This window comes from Tamandua tetradactyla, chromosome 1, assembly GCF_023851605.1.
Source record: "Tamandua tetradactyla isolate mTamTet1 chromosome 1, mTamTet1.pri, whole genome shotgun sequence".
NCBI classification, from domain to species: domain Eukaryota; kingdom Metazoa; phylum Chordata; class Mammalia; order Pilosa; family Myrmecophagidae; genus Tamandua; species Tamandua tetradactyla.
Window position 1 is genome coordinate 143,213,143 of NC_135327.1, and position 13,199 is coordinate 143,226,341.

Below are 13,199 nucleotides of genomic sequence, written 5' to 3' on the forward strand. Positions count from 1 at the left end.
AGACTCCCCCAGAACCTGCCCCAGCAGTCTTCACCTCCATTCTGCTCAGCTGCACTCTCTGCCCTTTCTAGTTGTTACGTATCCTTCAAGTTTATCCCTGCTTCCCATCACTGTTCTCTAAACTCTTTATGAGGCATTCTCTCAGAACATCCCCAAAGCATATTACTATTTGCATTTCCTTTTCAGATGAAGAAACCGAAGCTCAGAGAAACGGCCCAAGGTCTTTTAGCTAGAAAGGGGCAGAGTTTTTAAACACTGATCCACATTTTCTAGCTGTAACCCTTGGAATTGGAATGTCAGAATTCTTTTATCCTCAGAAGGGGAAATAGCAGAGCAGCCAAGAAGAGTTCACAGCTGCAACCACAGGGTCCTGGAGAGTCTGGGTTTCCCTCAGGCCTTCCCTTTTCTCCAGTATGATCTCCCCATATGAAGACACAGTTAGAGGTGCTGGGTCAGAGTAAAACCCCAGAAAGAACAAGCAGTCCCCCTATCAAACTAAGAGAGCCACGGAAAAACAAGAGGACCCCTCCCCTGCACTCATTGTACCCCTTGGAGAACACATGGCTAGGGTTGGGCAGGTAGGTATGACCGGCTTTAACCTTTCAATGCAGTGGCACAGTCTGCATCGCTATCTGAGGAAGGCGTGGATACTCTCCTGGCTCCCTAACAATACCCTGCTGACTTAACTAGACACGCCCTCAGGCCGTGCAATGAAAGGCAGCCCACCTCCTTTCCCTTGCCCTACGCCCAGATTTCCTGGTGACCTCCTAACTTTGCCTTTGTCTCTCCAGTGGTGCTTAACACCCATGTGACCTGAAGACTCTATAACCCTAAAATCCAGTCAGGCTAGCCAGCTGGCCTGGGTACAATAGCACATGGGAAGCAAAGTCATGGGATTGAAACAAGAAGAAAACCTATTCATGAAGAGAACAGGTGGCAGCTGGAAAGCAGAAGGAGAGAGAAAGGAAGGCCACTTCCTTCCTCCTAAGGGACCCGATTGACGGGGGATTTCAGAGCGTGTCAACATGCCTAAGACCCCCTCTCCTAAAGAAGGCAGTGATGCTTATCACAGCGCCCGCATCCTTCCCAGCGGGGCCCAGAGCAGCAGTGCGGCTGACGGCTGACAGGAGCTTTGAGATGGAAAGCAGGGGGGAGGGTGGGGTAAGGCTCATTCAGGCAGTCAAGCTGGTCTTCCTCTAATTCCACTCTCCGGTTAAACACCAAAGAAATATGATTATTAAATGACTATTCACTTTTAAATTCTACGGGTAATATGTGTTTATTGAAGGAAAAAAATGAAAAATAAAAAAAGAGAGAAAATCAACCATTGTACAACTAAGACATAACCGCTTTCAACAGTTAATCTCATTGTATCACATTATATACAAATGTGATAATACTGAATACATTCTCAACAAAATCAACGATAGATCATGAGCATTTTTCGACTTCTACCACACTTTTGTTATTGCGCTAACATAGATAACAAAATTTTCCATTTTAACCATTTTTAAGTATACAATTAGGTAACATCAATTACTTTTACAATGTTGTGCTACCACCTTCCATTATTAAAACTCCTATTTAAATATTAGAGCCACTAAAACCCTTCATGGCCCCACATAAACCCTTTCCCCATCCCCAGCCCCTGTGAACTGCTAATCTACTTCTGTCTCTTGAATACCACACTCTTTTTAATGGCTAAAGTGTATTTCATCATATGGATAAAAGAATGATTCAAACCAGTCCCCTACTCTTATGTGTGTGGGCATTAAATCATTTTAGGAAGTGACAAATTCTGAAACTAGAAGTGATGACATCCCAGCCAGTTTTATCGTTCTCCACCCCATCATCTGTCCCCTGTCCACTTACCCTGTCCCATCAACCTCACTACCGTGTATTTTCTCACATTATGTTCCCTTAGAACCAACCTCAGGAAGTTTCCAGATGTTTTTATTTGTGAAATAGATCTGTATTGTAGGGGCCACAAATCATCTCTTACTCGCACTTCCTCTTCTTTTTTTTTTCTTTTTTCTTTCCACAAGGAATATCATTTTATTACTGTAATCACAAAATCATAATTTCTTTACAGGAATATATAAGTGAAAATTAATCAATGCACTGGTAATTCACTTCATAAAGAACAGGCAAACATACTACAGAACATATCGTAAAGAAAAAGTATTGTAAAATTTTCTGACCTTGTAGTACACTTTTTAGTGCAAGTGTTTCAGAAACGATAGTGTTCAATTCAGCAAAGTACGCAGAATGTCATGCCCCAGTCCACTTAATTCAAGGTGGTTCAGGACACGCAGCTTGTAATAAAATGTCAAAGATATATGTAAAAACAAACAAACAAACACATGCAAATAATACAATATATAGTGGTTTATTTAGATGGTTTTAAATGATTTCATTGTGGAATTCAGCATAACTGGAATAATCATCCAAGATCTTCCTAACAGGAATAATCTTGCTTGGCCATGGCTTTTGCTTCAGGTAGGAAACCCTCCAAATATTTTAGCAGCTGTTGTTGTGTTTGCACTAATGATCTAAGTACTTGATAATAACAGTTTTAAAATCTTTCACTTGTTCTTTCTCAAATCTTCCCACTTCCTTTTGAATCGTTTTAGAAATCTGTTCAAAATCTCTTTCTCCTTGTTGCATTTTGGCCTCCCACTCATTTCATTTTCAGCTCACTGTATTTTATCTGGTTTGTTAGCAGCCATCATTTTTGCCTCAGTTTCTTGTTTTTTGAGCAAAGTAATTTGAGCATCTTCCCATATCTGCCAGCACTTCATCTGATGGTCAAACACCTTTCACTGCTGCAGTAAAATGAATGTAGTCACTAAGTAGTCCTGAAAACATACTAAAATCAGCAAAAGCTTGTTCTTGATGTAGCCGGTCTATCTTCTCCTCAACCTCAGCAAGCTGAGACAGAGCTCTAGATAAAGCAGTGTGCTCCTCAAAATTACCTAATAGAGCAGCACTTTTAGCAAAGACAGCTGTGATAGCTGAAAGTTCTTTTCTATGATAGACCAAGGCTTCAACACTGGTATGAAGTTTCCTAAGTTGCGGATCCAGATTCTCAAATTGCTGTTGCTTTACTTCAAACCGTGCATCCAATTTATTCATCTTGATTGTCACTTTGTTCACAGCATCGGCAACCTTGTAATCCTCAATGTTACTACTCCACTCAGAGCCTGTGCATTAACTGCTCTAGGCAGCTCTGAACTTTCCAAGAATTGCCTTAAATCAGGATCCTGTAGTAAGATTGGATGTTTCACAGTTCATTGAAGATATCTTTCAAGAGCTGCTCTCCGTTTTTCCACAAATTCAGTGGATGGTGAATCTTATTTACCCACTTTGGCCTTGGCCATGCCTACTATACTCTTTTCTGGAACTGGTGGCACAATATAACTGGCATGTAAATATTTGCTTGCTAATTGCTATGCAAGCCAATGAAGTCACTGAATCTTCTTTTAACTGAAAATTCACTCTTATTGAACATGGAAAGGGAAGTCTTTGTTATTACCTATATGCCATGTAAGCATTCATGGCATCACCAACTTTTTCTGGATTTGATACACCAATTTCTATATCAAAAATATCTCCATTTGTTTCTTCTTCAATCTCCTCCATGGATCTATCAAAGATCACAGGAGCAGATAAACTCCGTGATTCAATTCTGGGAGCAATGAGTGCAGAAGGGTGGTGTCAGGGGTAAGTGTAGAAGAAAGAGCTGAAGATAATATAGGTTCCCTTTCAGGACTGTCCAAAGAAACTTCTTCTGTGGCTTCTGCAGAAAGATCTTCTTTGTCATCATCTAGCACAACTTCTGTGGGTTTTGGATCATTGGCGTTGGTACTAACATCTTCTGCAGGAAGACGACCTGGTTCTGGAGATGATGGATTTCACTCAAGGGTGGAAACAGTGCTGGTGAACAGGTCCTCTCCTTTCTCCAGCTTCTCAGAGTTGGTGGGCTTCCCATTCCCCAGAGGAGGAGGCTCCCTCTCAGCCACCATCTTCACTCACCCACAAAATACACTCTTCTTCTTATCCCTTGGAGTTAACAGACCACAGGTAAGACAAAACTGGTGGCTTCAGCTAAATCTTATTTCCAGTGTCTTGTCTTTTGTTAGTGGAAGGTGACTTCCCAATGATACTTTGGCATCTCCTGCCTACATGAGAGTTTCCTGACTGGTTAGACAAGGGGCCCCAGAACATGTTCCCTAGGTAGTGAAAGTTCAAACTTCTAAGCTGGCTAGCTAGAGGTTAAAATATTCCTGCACTGAGAAAAGACCGAGGCTGGGCTGGGAAGGAAGAGAGGCCAAGTAGGAGAGAGAGGAGAGTATTGATGCTGGAAGACCCTGCTGGTGAGGTGGCTTTTTCAACCACCCTCATATTGTCCTCAACCACAACTCACACACGCATACACACACACGCAGGCACACACACAGGCATGCTCCAGGACCTGTGCACATAAGAAATGAGAAGGTTTCATAAGGAAACAAAAGTTGTACCTTATGCCTTTCAGAGGGAGGAAAGCCAGGACCAAGGGCTGAAACAAGTATCTATTTTGCCCCACGGAGCAATGCCAGTGCCAGAAGCTTTCTGTGTGTGCTAAACCAGTTTTGGGCTGAAATTGAGCTGTCAGAAACATATATTTACACCTTCCCAATCTCATCTTTTCCAAGTGACTGTGATATAGCTTTAAGGTCCTTCCCTTGTCTCATTTCCTCACCATGACATCAAGAACCCCCTTGAGACAGCAGGGAGTGCCCAGATCAGTCATACCACGGACTTCCCTGTTTCATTCTCTTAATGGGACCCACCCTTCAAATTGCCCAGATGTGAAAAACAGAAGTCATTCTTGCCTTCTCTTTCTCTATTTCCTCTGACTCCTAAACATCCACTCCGTCTTCAAGTTCCATCGACTCTTTCCTCCCACTTTCCTCCTGTCCCCTCTCTTTACTATTTCCAGAGCAGCTACCCTAACTCAGGCCTTTCCCCTTCACACTTGAACAATTGCCCAGTGCCCTACTGGTTCTCTCCTCCCCCACCTCACCTTCTCTTTGTAGACCATTCCTATCAATCAGATTAACGCCCCTAATAGTGATTGGTATTATGTTGCCCTCCTGCTGGAAAACTCTGAGGATTCCCATTGCCTATAGGATAAGGTTCCAATTCTTTGGTCTGGCAGCAAAATTCCACCACTGTTAGGCCTTGTCCTGTTCTTTCACCTTTTCCTCACTCTAGCCTTTCCTATGCCCTCAGAATGACCAGCCTTTCTCACCTTCACCTTTGGAAGCTAAAATGATTGTTCAAAGCAAATTTCCATAAATCTTTCACTTATCTCCCAACCACAAACAATAAAGCTACAGGAGCTTTTATATAGCTTTTATATAGCTCCTATAGCTTTATTGTTTGTGCCTTTCAATGTCCTATATTTTATGATGGGATTGCTGTCTTATCTCTCCTATTGGATGACAGTTTCTAAAGGGCAGAAGCTGGGCTTTGTTGGTCATATACTGTGAACTGGGCTCTGTAATTACCTGGTAATTACCTTGGGAGCTCTATCCAATACAGGCTGAAGACCTGGTCACTGGCCTGGGAAGGCTCAGAGGCTCCCCTACCTCCCGATCCCCAGGCTAGAGTCCTGAGAAGCATGAAGACCTCCAAAAGTGGGGCCTGTCATACAATCAGGGTCCCAGGTCCTGGGAGGGCAAAGCCAACACTCTGAGATGTCCTCAGCAGGAGGAAAGCAGAGGTATTCCCAGGCTGCAATTAGCCCATGACAGCTGCAGAGCAGAAGTGGCTAGTTGGCCACCAAGGGTGTGGACCCAGTATCTGGCCTGCCTGACACAACTCTGAAGAGGATGTTTTGATTCTGCATTTGGGCAGGGGAAGGTAGAAGGGCAAGAAAACCCACCGAAGGGCACACCCCCGTTTCAGGTCCCAGGTGCCTCTAAACCAAACTCACTTGAAATGAAAGCAATGGAAGGTTGTCATCAAGTTCTGGAGAGCCTCTGCACTCTGCCCTGGAAACCACTCCCTAATTACCATCTTCCACAGACACTCCTATTGCCTCCCCCAGCTCCTCAGCAACGGGCCAATGATGGGGGAAATGCATCTCTTCCTGACTCAAAGGGGGATTCCCTGAACGCTCCTTACCCAAAATATGTCCTCCCACCAGTGGGAAGCCCCAACAGACATGCTAATTATGTTAAGACTTATTCATTGTATTAAGCTAGCTAAGCAGAAGGGTTCTAGGTACCAGGCAGGAAAACAAAGACAAGAGCGGCCTCTCACATTAAGGCAGCTGCTAGCAAGAAACAAAACCCGGAGCTTCTACTCTCCTGGGATTAGTCCAGTAACCTCAGTCGGCAGAGAAAAGCAAGCTCAAGAGCGTGGGGGTGTAAATTGGAAATGAACTCAGAGGCAGGACTCACTGAGGGTTTGTGTAACACCATCACCATCACCACTGTAATAGCTAACACTCAGGGGCCATAGCCTTGCTATTATCACTCTAAACCTGCACTGTCCAATACAGTGGGCACTGGCCATATGTGGCTATCTCACGTTTTACATCTGGCTGGTCCAAATTAACATGTGCCATAAGTGTAAAATATGCACCGGACTTTGAAGACTTACTACAAAAATAAAAGTAAAATATTAATTAAAACAAATATTGATGACATGCTAAATGGAAATGGATATTTAAAAAATTGGGTCAAATAATTGTATTATTAAAAATGATTTCACCTGTTTGTTTTTTTTAACTTTTTCAGTGGGGACTAGAAACATTTTAATTGCACACATGTCTAGAATTGTATTTCTATTGGATGCCACTGCTCTAAACACATCATTGGGCATAATCTCTAGCACAGCCCAGTGGGATGGTGCTATTCTCATTTCCATCGTCCAGAGATAATATTCATGTTCCCAGACGAAGGTCGTGGATTCTTTTGCCCAATATGCTCAAATGACCAATTCCTGACAGACTGGGGTTTCAAAGAGAGAAAGAGTTTATTGCTAGGCACAAAGCAGCAGAGCAGATGGCCTATCAGTCCCAAAATCTGCAGTAATTCTGATACTTCTATAGTATTAAAAGATGGTCAGGTTTTAGGATAATGAGCACAATGGTTCTAGATATTGTAATTAGAGGTGATCTAATTGTTGGGCATGTGCAGATTGATTACATGCTTAGTCACAGAAGTATTTAAGAAAACTGCAGCCTTAATATGATGATGGGTGTGATTTTTAGTATTATAATGAGGTATAGGTTGTAACTGAGTGTGGTAGTTAGGTTTAGGTGTCAGCTTGGCCAGGTGAAGGCACCTAGTTCTGTTGCTGTGGACAAGAGCCAATCGTACATAAATCTCATCTGTTGCTCATTATATCTACAGTCGGCTAAGAGGCATGCCTGTTGCAAGGAACGGTGTTTAATTTAATTGGCTGGTGCTTAAATGAGAGAGCTCAACATAGCATAGCCCAAGCAGCTCAGCATACCTCATCTCAGCACTCACAGCTCAGCCCAGGCCTTTGGAGATGCAGAAAGAAATTACCCTGGGGAAAGTTGTTGGAACCCAGAGGCCTAGAGAGAAGGCCAGCAGAGATTACCCTGTACCTTCCTACATAAGAAAGAACCTCAGTGGAAAGTTAGCTGCCTTTCCTCTGAAGAACAAATGAAATAAATCCCCTTTTATTAAAAGCCAATTCATTTCTGGTGTGTTGCATTCCAGCAGCTAGCAAACTAAAACACTGAGGAATTAGGATTTTAAGGGATGATTTTGATTGCTGAATTGTTGTATAGATACTCCTTTTTGCTTTTTGGTATATTAGAGTGGACAGAAGGAAATACCTGAAATCTCTAAATTGTAATCCAGCTGCCTTGATCTGGGATAATGATTGTGTAGACTTTATCTTCTGCCCCCATGATTGTAAAAAACCTTGTGTCTAACCTTCATTTGTCCCAGTTATCCTGTTTTTCAACTTTGGAGTCTTGTGATCACTGAAGACAGGTCCAAATATTTGTTGATGAGGGATTTGGGGTCAGCCCAGAACTGACCCACCAAGCCTAAGGTTGTCCTAGTGGCCGAGACTGGATCTAACCAAGCACAGTAGCTTGGACTTTGTCCTACAAGTTACCTATAGCTCATCCCGCCTTTTTCTTGCATATGTTCTGTGACTTAGCATGTAATCAATCTGCCCATGCTCAGAGGTTGGATCACCTCTAATCCCATCATCTGGGGCCACTGTGCTCATTATCCTAAACTGTGTTCATCTTTTTCTCTAATAAAACTATCAGAATTACAGCAGTTTGGGGAGACAGACTTTGGGACAATGGGCCATGTGCTCTCCTACTATGCACCTAGTGATAAACTCTTTCTCTCTTTGAAACCTGGTATCCCAGGAATTGGTTATTGAGTGTATGGGGCAAAATAATCCACAGCCTTTATCTGGTGACAGGGTGATTTATAGGTTAAAATTTAGGCTACTGCTCATGTCAAGTGGGCCCATTTGATTAGATCCAGCTTTGATTATCAAGATAAATTTGAACTTGGGGTGGATTAGCTCTGGGCCGACTCAGGACCTTTCCTTAGTAAACATTAGGGGCTGTCTTCAGTAATCATAAAACTCTATAGTTGAAAAGCTGGATAAGCAAAGGTTAATCACAGGATTTTACAATCACAAGGGCACAAGATAAAGTCTATGCAATCATTGTCAGAGATCAAAGTAGCTGGATTATAGTTCAGAGACTTCAGGTATTTCCCTCTGTCTACTCTACTATACCAAAAAGTAAAAAGGAATATCTCTATAATGACTCATTAGTCATAATCATCCCTTAAACCTTAACTTCTTGGTTACACTGAGGCAGGTAAGAAGACAAAAGTTGGGAAGGGGATGCCAAAGAGGCAGCAGAGAAATCTGTACAGAGGTGGATTAAGCCGGCAGCAGAGAGAGAGAAAAATGAGCAGGTTTGAGATCATTTTGTAGGTAGAAATACTCATTAATGGACCGTATGTGAGGAGGAAGAGGAGGAAGAAAGAACAGTTCCAAGTATTGTGGCCTGAGGCACGGAAAGATGCACATGTCCACTTATTGGCTATTTATGTAGAAGTCATGTCACGTCCCTGGACTCAAATTCCCCAGCTGGAAAGCAGGAATAATAAAGCCTCTCTCAACTTAACTATGATGAAAAAGAAATAAGATAATGTCTATAAAAGTGTTACATAAATGTTTCTTAATTGTTTAAAAAAGAAAGAGAGAGAAAGGTCTCAGGATCCAGTAGCATTTCTGTCCGCATGGAGCTGGGCCAGGACCACAGAGTGGAAGGTTCTGTCTTAAAATCAGTCTTGATCTGGGTGGAGATCCAAGCACCACACGCCCGCAGGGGCAAATTCACCACCCCTCAGAGATTGCCTTCACTGCCCCCCAGAAAGAACTCTCCAAGGTCATGAAGTCTCACATTGTATTCCATCAGAGCGATGCCTCCTGGAGTTGTACATGAGTTTGTACATGTGCAAAGCCAGTCGCTGCCTGCCTCCTGTTGCCCTAGCCCCAGGCAAATCTGAGAAACAGGTGAAGGGTGTTTGAGAGCTTTCTCCCTCTGCTTTCTGCACCTCTTTCCAGTAGTGCTGGGTAAAAGCCTGCCCTAAATCCTGTTCTTCCCTCAATTGTAATCCCAGTTAAAGCAGATCTGGTGGACTCTGAATTAAATGAGAGACCTTTCTGCCCTTCTAACCCTGCCTCTACCCTGACCTTAAGTTGGCATTTTTGTCTTTCCCACTAGACTGGGCAGGGTGGGTCTCCTCTGTAACCCTGGCATCTAGGGCAGAGTGGTCATTTTTTTGAATTAATGAATAAGTACATCTCTGCTAAGATCTTTGCTGATAATGGTTTACCCCAGATATGGCTGCATGTTAGTTGACATTATATTTGTTGGCTTCAAGAGAAAAGGATTGGAGGAGTTATACAGAGAAGTTAGGTTTTAACAAATGAATATGAACGCTGAATCATTAAACTGTACTTCTTTTAGCCTCACAGTATCTTAGAGCAGCTAGAAATAAGAACCTAAAATTGTAGAATTGTAACCCATACCAAACTCTGAAATCTGTTCTACTACTAATTGTTTTGTTGTGCTTTGAAATCATTGCTTTTTCGTATATATGTTTTTTCACACAAAAAAAGAGAGTTGATTGTGACGATAAAAAAAAAATATTTATTCCCTCTAGCCTCCTGTATTTTGGGGCAGAAGGAAAAATCTGAGAGGATGGTATGGTAGCCCATGACAAACTCTGGGCTCTATCCTGTAACTACGCGTTAAAGAATGCTTTGAAAATTATTGCTTTTTTCTTTCTTTGCTTTATATATATATATTACACAATAAAAAAGTTTAAAAAAAAGGATTGATGCTTAACTGATGGGATATCTGGCATATCTTTTAAATATTTTGTTCATCATGGGTAATTCTGCATGAATTCTGACTTATAAAAATGGTTTTATTCCTTTCCAATATATACATTTTGGGGGAGCCCCCTTTAAATTTTATACCCCAAAAAAACAAAAATAAATAAATAAATAAATTTTATGCCCCAGGTAAGTACTTCACTTACCTCCTTCTGGTGTCAGTCTGCAAAGAGTCAAGTATAAAGATCTCAGCTCAGGCTGTCTAACTGGTGCCTGCCTTAGCACTGACATTAACTGTAAAAATCTCCCGAAGGAGGTTGGGGAGTTGGTTAGTGTTGGGGCCCCATCTATAACTTTCTGAAAGTCATGTAGATAGGCAGGGGGCCAAGTCTATTGTTCCCAAGTTTCCACAGGCCTTGAAAGGCCCTTGGGCTCTGAGGTCTGGTGATCAGAGGTGTAAAGGTTTCTGAACAATCAGAGGCCTTTGATATGGTTGCCAACACCCACATTTTCCATTCTGCAAACAATGCCACCGAGGGCCACAGCCACCCTCCCCCACCCAAGTGAGGAAACTCCTGCTGGTTGGAGGTTGGGGGCAGGGCCTGAAAGGGCAAGAGTCAGAAAGACAGAAGCGTCCTTATCCTGGCTGCTCGCCCTTCTCCCTCTGGTACACAACAACATCCCTACCCTTTCAAACTTCTGAAACCTGTAGTTGTCTTATCCCTCTTGTCCCCCACCCCCACCACCCCCCATCGCCAAAGCAAACAGACATCTCTGTGCTTCCTTAACATAGAGCTATCCCAGCAATTGTATTTCAAAACTTCCCTTACACTGGTCTAGAACTTTGTTCTGGATTTGGCTCTGCTCTTATTTCATGACCTCAAAGCAGTTTCTTTTTCCCAGGCACGCAAAAAAAAAGAATGATCTTTGGGTGCACGGGTGGTTCAGTGGTAGAATGCTCACTGTTCATGCAGGAGATCCGCGTTCAATTCTCGGACCATGCACCAAAAAAAACCAAAAAAAAAACGTTCGTTATGGAAGCAGAGAGACCCGTCCCCTATTCCCCTAAGAATGCCTTTAGACCTCTGTTCTGAGTAACTGGGGCATCAAATTCATTGACAGAGTTCTTTGGGAGGTACACCGTCTGGGGGAGACCCTATAGAAGGGTCCATATTTGGGCTAATTTGATCCCTGTTTTGGAGGAATGCAGGTGAACAAAAGGTGGTTTCCACTGAGCAAAATGTGGATTCCACTTCCTGTTCTTGCTGTTTCGCTATGTTTCTGTGTTAAACCACTGAGTTTCAAGATCAGATGGAGTTTAAAATAGGCTGTAAAGGCCTGCTATGAGGGCTTCTTCCTCAACCCATAACCTGAAAAATGAAACTACTTCTTGAGCCATCGTTTTCAAAGGATGGGCTCTTTCAGTAGCAGCAACTGTAGCAGAAATCCCTGTTCACAAACAGCTTCAGCTCACTGTTCTGAATCAGGCTCTTAATATTGAGCTTGAATTTCTTGAGATGTTTTTCCTCAGTGCTGACCTGACGGAGATAGGCATTTTTTCCCCTGGGAAACTATTGGTGCGATTTTACTTCGGCGGCCCCAAATTCCTTAGGAATCGCTGTTGGATTTCTTTCCTCCTGCATCTGGCAGGTGTGAGGAAATTGCTGCAGAGTGGCTGGGCCGGGGAGAGCCTCTGCATCAACAGGCCAATGACACGTCAGAAACGGAAGTGTGGGTGTGTGTTATGTTGCTTTGGCAACCAAAGACAACTGAGCAAGCAACTCACAGCCGGGAGAACAGATTAAACAAGGGGGAGTTTCAAGAGGCCTGTGTACCCCAGGGACTGGGCCTAGTTCAATTAAGGGAAAAATTCAGCACCCAAAAATCCTCAGTGACGCAGGGGAAGCCAGGGGAAGCAGTCAATGGTTAGTCATCATTGATTCACAGTCACCAAATGTTAGAACAGGAAAGATCTGCAAAGATCATCTTGTCTGACCCCTCCCTTTACTGATAAAGGAAATGGAAGTTCGGATAATACTTGATCAAGTTCCCACTGACAGTCAATGACAAAGCCAGAACCACTGCAGTTATGGCCTCTGTTTGCACAGCTCCAATGAGTGGCAAGCACTCTTACATGCTTTATTTCATCTGGTCCTGGAATGAAAGCAAATATTTATCTTTTCTTCAGCAGGAAGGCCAAATGAGGGCTGCTCAGTTTCCTTATCCAGGAGGATAATAGGAGTATTTTTCTAATTGAATTGTTGTGTAGATTAAAGAAGTCAATACTTTGGGGGTTAAAGAAGATATAATATGTTGGCAGCTTAGCAAGGTGTGCAATATTAGTTCATCCTCCAGAGCAGCTAATCAATAGCCAGGAACAGAACAACTGCAGGGGCCACGTCAGTGACTGGACGCACAGCATACCCCAGTCTGGACCAGCTGGACCAGCTGCGAGCCCCCCCAGAACCATGAGTCCCTCAAGCCACCATGACCAGCGCCCCTCCTCCACAGGCTTCTTCCCAGAGGGAGAAGGAAAGAAACTTTACTAGCAGCAGGGGCTGAGCATGACCAAACTCCAATTGTGGAATTAATTAACAAATTGTGACTACTAAAAATAGGCCCCCAGATAGGCTGAACCTCAAATAAAACCAGAGATCGTTGGTTTCTGTTGTGGCATAGAGGGGGCAGAGCCGAAGAAAAAGAAAAAAAAAAAAAAGCCGAAGAAAAAGAAAAAAACAAAAAAACAAAAAAACCCACAGGTTTTTTTGGACTTGAAAAGATCTGGG

At 43.0% G+C, this 13,199-nt stretch overlaps 1 long non-coding RNA gene and 1 pseudogene across 3 annotated transcripts in view; both read right to left on the reverse strand.

The window, feature by feature from the left end:
* Window positions 1–13,199, reverse strand: part of LOC143684443 (uncharacterized) — a 131,697-nt gene that overhangs the window by 33,839 nt on the left and 84,659 nt on the right. The gene's annotated exons all lie outside the window — the stretch shown is intronic.
* On the reverse strand, window positions 1,657–10,914 carry LOC143684146 (sorting nexin-2 pseudogene; annotated as a pseudogene). Its single transcript, XR_013175889.1, has 2 exons — window positions 10,620–10,914; window positions 1,657–4,062 (listed from the first exon to the last, which is right to left on the reverse strand). The product of XR_013175889.1 is annotated as a sorting nexin-2 pseudogene (transcript).